The following is a 7,523-nucleotide window of genomic DNA, read 5'->3' on the forward strand; positions in this document are numbered from 1 at the left end:
AATCAATGACTTCTAAAGACTGTCCTTCTAGAAACTCAAATTTGGAAGTTAAATGCTGGGCCTTGGGGTGCCTGGGTGGTTCAGTGGGTAAAGCCTCTGCACAGTAGAGGCTCAGGTCATGATCTCAGGGTCCTGGTATCGAGCCCTGCATCAGGCTCTCTGCTTGGGGGGAGCCTGCTTCTCCTCTCTCTCTGCCTGCCTCTCTGCCTACTTGTGATCTCTCTCTCTCTGTCAAATAAATAAATAAAATCTTAAAAAAAAAAAACAAAAATAAATGCTGGACCTTTACTTTTTTTTTTCTACATTGCATTCCTGCTCTAAAGATCGCAGTCTTCCCCGAGGCACAGAGAAACCTCACACTGATCAGAGAGAACATCATTCACAGAATATAAAAAAAGAATAATCTATTTAAAGTATATTATCCTTATTCTACCCTTCAGACTCCCTTATGTTCTTAACTTTCTCCCCTGACATCCCAACTCCCGGACAATCCTTGGCCAAACTGCGTAGTGATGATAATTATTGTCTATTGAATACTTGGTGTCAGACAAACGTGCTTTTAAACTTTACCATACTCCCACAGATGCTTCTGTCCCCAGTGAAACAGATGAGAGAGAGAGGGCTCAGGAAAGGTGACTCGTACAACAGAACAGAGCTAACTCGGAGGAAGAAACAACTTTAAAAAACACATTTGTATCTTTTTTTGCTTTTGCTCACTTTGGCTCAGAAGTCAGACATGCATTCCAACGCTGCAAATGTAACATTTTTAAGACAAAAAAGAAAAAAAACTCAAGTACGTTGGTGCTTAACATACTACTTAGAAAATAGTAAGGTCTCAGAAAAAGACAAGGGTTAATATTTATTAATGGTATTTCTATGTGTGTCCCAGGAAATGAGCATCTCTGTGCATAGGGGGGGGGTCCACCATGGCCAAACTCTTGGTACGATTTGATATGACCACAGCCGAGCAAGGAAGGAGGAGAGGTGCTTTGGGGAGTAAGGACATCCTGGTTGAGACGGAAACATGGGGCTGGCCTTCCCCCTTTGCTTTTGGATGGGCGTCCAGGAAACCTGGGTTCTTGCCCGGGCATGGTCAACACTAGCCATTAAAGCTCCTCCCATCGGTTAGTTTCCGGACCGGGAAGTGAGGGGTTTGGACACCATTGGATGATGGTCGAGGTTTTGCCTAATGTTAGGAGTCCTGGAAAAATGGTATCCTCAGAGGTAGAAAAGTCTAGATAGCCCCGCTGAGCTGCACTGTCCCCCCGCCCCCAGAGCCTCTCTGTCGTCTCTAGCGCTCAATCCCATCTCAGGAGCAGAAGGGGAAGGAAGGTGGGAACCGAGAGGGGAAAAGGGGAATCAGTGGAAAGAGGGAACCAAACGGCAGGTGAGGGGACAGGGCAAGGAAGACAGAAATCACACCGTTTTCAGAGAAAGGACACAGGGGACAAGGCAAGGGAGGCGATGAACGGATGTTTGCCTTCTTAGGCTCATCAGACGAAATGACAGCGGACGTTGATTAAGCCCTCATCCGAGGCCTGTTACCTGTGGAACGTGTTCTCCCTCATTTAGTCCTCACACATTTCATTTTCCAGAGAAGTAGGAAACTGAGGCTTGACAAAGTTCGTCAAAGAGCCCAATGTCACCGTCTCAGACCTGTCCCGGCTGCTGTGACAAAGTTTCTAACACTGACTGGGAAGCTTTATAAACACCATTCATTTCTCAGTGTGGAGGCTGCAAATCTGAGCCCAAGACACCACAGATTCAGTGGGAGGCGAAGTCTCTCTTCCCGGGTGCCGATGGCCTACTTCTAACTGTGTCCCCACACGGCAGAGAGGGCGAGAGTCCTTTGGGGTCCCTTCTACAACGACATGAATCTCATTCCTGAGGGCTCCACCCTCGTGATCTAATTACCTCCCGAAGGCCCCACTTCCAAATACCATCACATTGGGGGTTAGGATTCAACGCAGGAATTTTGGGGGGACACAGACATTCAGCCCACTACAATGACTGAGAGTAAGAAGCAGAACAAGACACCAGACCTCAGCATCTCTGATTCTAGATCTGTGCTCCTCGACTCCGGTCCATACCGCTTTCCTGCGCAGTACCTCCTCTGTGCTAGGGAATGTCATTCTTTTGCTTAATTAAGGCTGACTTAGCATTTAACCTTAATCTCATGGCTGACCTAGTGAGATGAGTTCACCACCCACGGGCAGAGAGTCAGACAGACGGGCACCTGCCTACACACTCACTCACCCCTTGATGACACTCAAGAAGGCTTGGGAAAGAAAATTCAAAGCTGTGAATAACATAAATAGAAAGTATTTTTTTTTCTTTTTTTAAATTGGATGCCATCACATAGAGACAGCTGTTTCAGCTTAATGAACTCTGGCTTCATCTACTGTTGAAGTTAATTCTTGTGCCTTCCGGATACAAGATCCCAGAATGTGTGCCTGGACATATTCCCACGTCATTCCCAGCTGACCACAGGTGTCTGAGGTTTGTTGGGGGATAACAGGCATATAAATCCAGCGGTGACTAACCCTAGCTAATCCCATACAATGTCCTTAGTATCATCCCCATCAGGAACGCAGTGCAAGCTTCACTCTAGCCTGCGACCGAGAGCACAGGTATTACGGTAGAAGCAGACTGAGCAGTGATGGAAGATGCCCCATCAGGAATCCCGTCTCCGGCTGATATTTTAACTCTGGGATCCATGAGGAAACATGGGAACAATGAACCAAATCCCGACCCAACCGTCTCCGAGGTCCACATACCTTCTCTGGATCCTTCTTTGTTCTATTATAGGAACATCATAAGGTCTTGGGATCAGTCAGACTCAGGTTCAAATTTGGCCACTGCCATTTACTGATGGTGGAACAGGAGTGGGAGGGCAGTCTCTCCCACATGGAAATGCTACTACCTCCCCTGCAAACAGGAGAGATGGGCAGGTTGTTGTGGGGGTCAGGTGAGCTGGCGCACACAGAGTACCCAAGTGAGCAGCCCTTGGGTCTGTGCCACCTGCCCTGAGAGCTTTAGTGAGATTTCCATGAAGAACAATGCATCTCTTCTCATGGTTCTGCAGTCTGGCTTGGGCTCAGCTAGGTGGTTCTTCTGCTGGTCTTACCTGGAGTTACCTGTGCACTCACACCTCCAGGAGACACAACTGGGGCTGGAAATCCAAGATGGCTTCCCTCGGGCATCAGACACCTTGGCTGGGATGGCTAGAACAGTGGGGACAAGGCTAGGGATCTCTGTATTTTCAAGAGGTCCCATCACCAGAGTGGCCAGCAAGGCTGGCTTCATAAGGATGCAACAGACCCACAGCTTCCCACATCCAAAAGGGTCCCTGCTGAGATGAACACTCTGTTGCCACCATCTTGGAATTTTTAGTAATTTTTTAAAGAAGGGACCTTGCATTGTCCTTTTAGATTCGGTTCTGCACATTACATAGCTTCTTTTTACAATGGATCACAACTCCAAGAGGATGAAAAATGGAGCTTGCAAGCTTCTTAAGATTGAGGCCAGAACTCACACCATATCACCTCACTGTATTCTGGGGACCAAAGGCTATCCCGATCCAAGAAGAGAAAGAAGAAAAATCTCCCATACGCTTAGCATTTCCCATAAGCAATCAGGTCCTGAGAGAGTTTGTTTGGTGCTCAGAAGCAGCTCATAAAAAAAAGGGATCTATGGTCAAGAGTCAGAAACTTCCCAGAAATGAAGGTGACCATAACACAAGAAAGTGGAAAGGAGAAAAACTCAGGGCCTGAGGCAATGTTTGGCTCTCAGGATCACGCTGGTTTCCTTGGTCAGTCAGCCATGGTGTGCGAGGAGCAGCAGGCACCTTTCTTTCGGAAGAGACAACTGCCCCTTCCAGAGACTGTGGGCAGGGTAGGCTCTCAGCAAGGGGCTGTGGATGAGGTGGGCCCTATAACCTGACAGAAATGCTTGTCTATTTATTAACTATTTATGAGGTACAATACCATGCCTGGGCCTCTGGGGATATAAGTTGGGCCTAGAGGAGAACGGCCCCTTCTTTTTAGTCACATAAGGGCATTTCTTGCTACCTCTGATCGAAGCAGAAGGGGAGGAGAGTGTGGGGAGCAGATTTTTTCTAACTGTTCCTTGCACACAGGGAGTGGGTCTTGTTCCTTGCTGGCTGGGGCACATGTCCTCATGTGACAACACCCAGCTCTAATGGAGAGCTAGAGAATGCATTCTTTTCCTAACATATGACTAACCACATAGAACAGCCATGTGAAGGGGGACCAGAAAGTGTGACTTTATCTTACTTGATCCTGTCCCACTCCAGGGAAGATGGCAGACTTAGGCTCTCTCAAGGAGGCATACCCACAAAGGTAGGCCCATCTTGTGACTTCCATCTTCAGCGTGCCCCTCCACCCCTCTCTCTCTCCTACCCCTTACAGTTCCTTCTTCCCACCCTCGGTCTGGTGTCCGAGTGTCCTTCCTTGATATTTTCTTGGTACCTTCTGGCAAACTCCAACATGTATGACCTCTTCTGGTGCTGTGGGCTTTCTGTGCCTAGCTTTGCAGGAGAACATGGTTAGCCCAGGAGGTGGAGACCTTGGTAGGTGATCAGATCCCTGGGCAGGTTCCTTCCAGTGGTAGTTGTTTTTCATTCATTACATAACAAACAAGCAACTTCAACCGAGTAGGCTTCAATATCGCCCAGCCACAAGCATCTCCTGTTATTTGAAGAAATGTTACATCCTCTATTAACATGACTTTGAGCAGCTCTTTGCAAAATGATAACCTTGGCATCGTTTAGTTGAAGGAGAATTTAATTTCTCCAGTATCTGGTTTACACGGCAAGAATCCCCATGGGGACTGTGAACAGGACCGTCTTCACTACCCAGGAAGGCTCGTGTCCACTTGGATAAGAGTTTCCAGATCTTCAGTCTCTTAGCAGTCAAGAAGAGGGAGAGCTTCCTGCTGCACAGAACGTCCAGATAAGTCGGGGGTAGGGCGCATGTGTGTGTTAGGGGAGGGACTTGGACAGTCTTATACTCAGATGAAACTAGAGCGGGAGAAGTCAGTGAGGGGTGGGTGGGAAAGGGAAGAAGTTTCCAGAAGCAGGTGCACAGTTGGGGGTGAGTTCCTGCTGGAGCTCAGGAGTAATGGGGGGGGCATACTTCCAATCCTTCCCTCCAGCTATGCGCACACACGTGTGTGCCCCCTGGATGGGGGTGTTCTCTCAGGGCAGAGACTGGGTTTTGCTTCCTCATCTGCAGGAAATGCTGTCCCCCCCCTTGGCCTCCCAACGTTGTGGGTTTGCCATGAGAACCAGAACTCAGACAGGTGAACCCCAAGCTTGGTACGGGTGGGGGTTCTGCTCGGGGGACACCACTGGACAACGGCCCGCTCCCCCCACTTTTTTTTTTTTTTACCCTTTCATTCCCACTGCAAGGTGAGCTGCCCCCGTCTGGGCTCCTCTAGTTGGAGGGGGGTGGGGAAGATTTTAGGACTGTGCCCAAGTCTCATGATACGACCTTACTCGGCTCCCACTTGGACTCCTTTTCCTGCAGCTTCACAGCTCCTGAGGGAAAAAGGCCCGGAGCCTTCCCATAGGCTTCCTTTCTCAAGTCCAGCTAATCACCATGAATGACAGGCGGAAGCAGTTTTCTGCTCCTGAAGCAAAACAAACCAAACCAACCAACAACAACAGCAAAACCAAAACAACAACAACAACAACACACACACACACACACACACACACACAAACCACGCACACACACCCCCCCCCCAAGCGCAGGAGTCCTAAAACCCCAGGGCTTTCGGGATTTGCCAGCCCCACTGGAACCACTGCTGGGGTGTCGTGGGCTCAGTTCTCCGGGGATCTGGGCCACTGAGTTTCTTATTCTGTTGCCGGGCCCTACACCATCCTTTTCGTGAAACCTTTGGCTTCCTATGCATCTAGAGACTTCGGAGGCTTGGCGGCCAAGTTGGGGCGGATGGAGCGGGTAGGCGAGGCTGCGGGTGAAGGCCGGGCCTCTGACGGAGCCTGTCAGCTCAGTGACTGCGTGTCCCTCCTCCGGCCTTGTCTTTTTTTGTTGTTGTTGTTCCTTAGGGCTCTGGGCAAACTGGGGTAGCTTTGTTTCCAGGAGGAGTCTGTGTACTGTGATACCCTGGAGGAGCACCTGCGGACCGGGGTTGCGGGGGGTGGACACAGGTGGGCTGTTGGAGCCCGTGTATTTACCTTCCAGAGGAATGCCCTGGAAACATGCTGCGCTTGAGAAGGAAGGGAAGCCAGGTCGGATTGGGTTTCCAGGCGCCACTGTGCACCCTCTCTGTTCCACCGAGACGCTTGCTCTCCGCTCCCCTGCAGGCCCTCGCTGTTGGCCCCTGCCAGCCGGCATCAACGGGCACTTCAAGCTGAATAGGCCAGGCGTTGATTTACTGGGAAATCAGGCCTCTGTCCTGTGGCCACCTTTGGCCTCCTTTTGATGAATGCCGCCGCCGGGGGGGTCTGGCCAAACTTTCTGAAGCTGTGGAGTGCAAACAGTGCTTCCTTATATTGGGGGCAAGCCCTCTGGAGTTTCCAAAACAAGTCCCATGCCTTCATTATCCACTGGATCTCCTCGGCAGGTAGGAAGAAGACAGAGCCACGTTTATCTATATTTTACAGTTAAAAAAACAAACCCTGAAGCTGAGCAGAATAGTGACTTGGCCAGTGTTGCCGCGCTAGAGACCAAAGGAGTGAGAAACCAGGGCTTCTGATCCCTGGTCCAGAGGCTTTGGGCAGTCACGTGGTCTTCTATATAATAATAATTAATAATAATAATAATAATAATTTGTTGTTATTATATCGTCTCACTGATAATCCTGACAATCCTGTTGGCTAACTGAACTTGTTATCCATACGGAACGTATTCATCTATGTCCTGTTCTCTCACTGCATAAAGGAACTGACAAGGGACAAAAGCTGATTTTTCCACTGTGTCCTTTGGAGCTATACCACCTGGAAAGTCACTCCCTTATCCTTGCTGCTGGTGACTCCGTCTTCCAGGGCATGAGCAAAATAGTAAAAGTGAAAGCCATTTGAGCTGCCAGGCGAATGCCACAGACATCACTGTCAGACTAGGAGCTGGGCTGGATTCAGTAGCATCATTCCAGAGACAGCAGTGCCCCACCCCCCATCTCCACACCCCCGCGGGGTCAGGAACAGGGACATCTCTCCAAATCACTTTCAACTGAGGCCATGTTGCATTTCCTTCAGGAACTCTATGACTGCAAACTTCGTGACCATTGGAGATTTGGGTTCTTCATCAGACTCTGTTTGGTTGGGTTTAAGGTTATTAAGGATAAAGTTTAGGATGAGTCCGGGGATGGCGCCAGAAAAGGGAGGAAATCTTCTAAGTCTTGCCCATGCATTGACAGGCTAGAGTCAAGAGTGAACGGAAAGGCATTCCTCTGGGGCCAATGGACCCAAATGGACTGTCCTCCTTTAGGTACTGCTTTTAGCTCAGAGTTACAGAAAAGGAACAGTCTGGAAGAAATCA

This window comes from Mustela putorius, unplaced genomic scaffold, assembly GCF_011764305.1.
Source record: "Mustela putorius furo isolate JIRA1106 unplaced genomic scaffold, ASM1176430v1.1 tig00003854_pilon_pilon_pilon, whole genome shotgun sequence".
Lineage (NCBI taxonomy): Eukaryota > Metazoa > Chordata > Mammalia > Carnivora > Mustelidae > Mustela > Mustela putorius.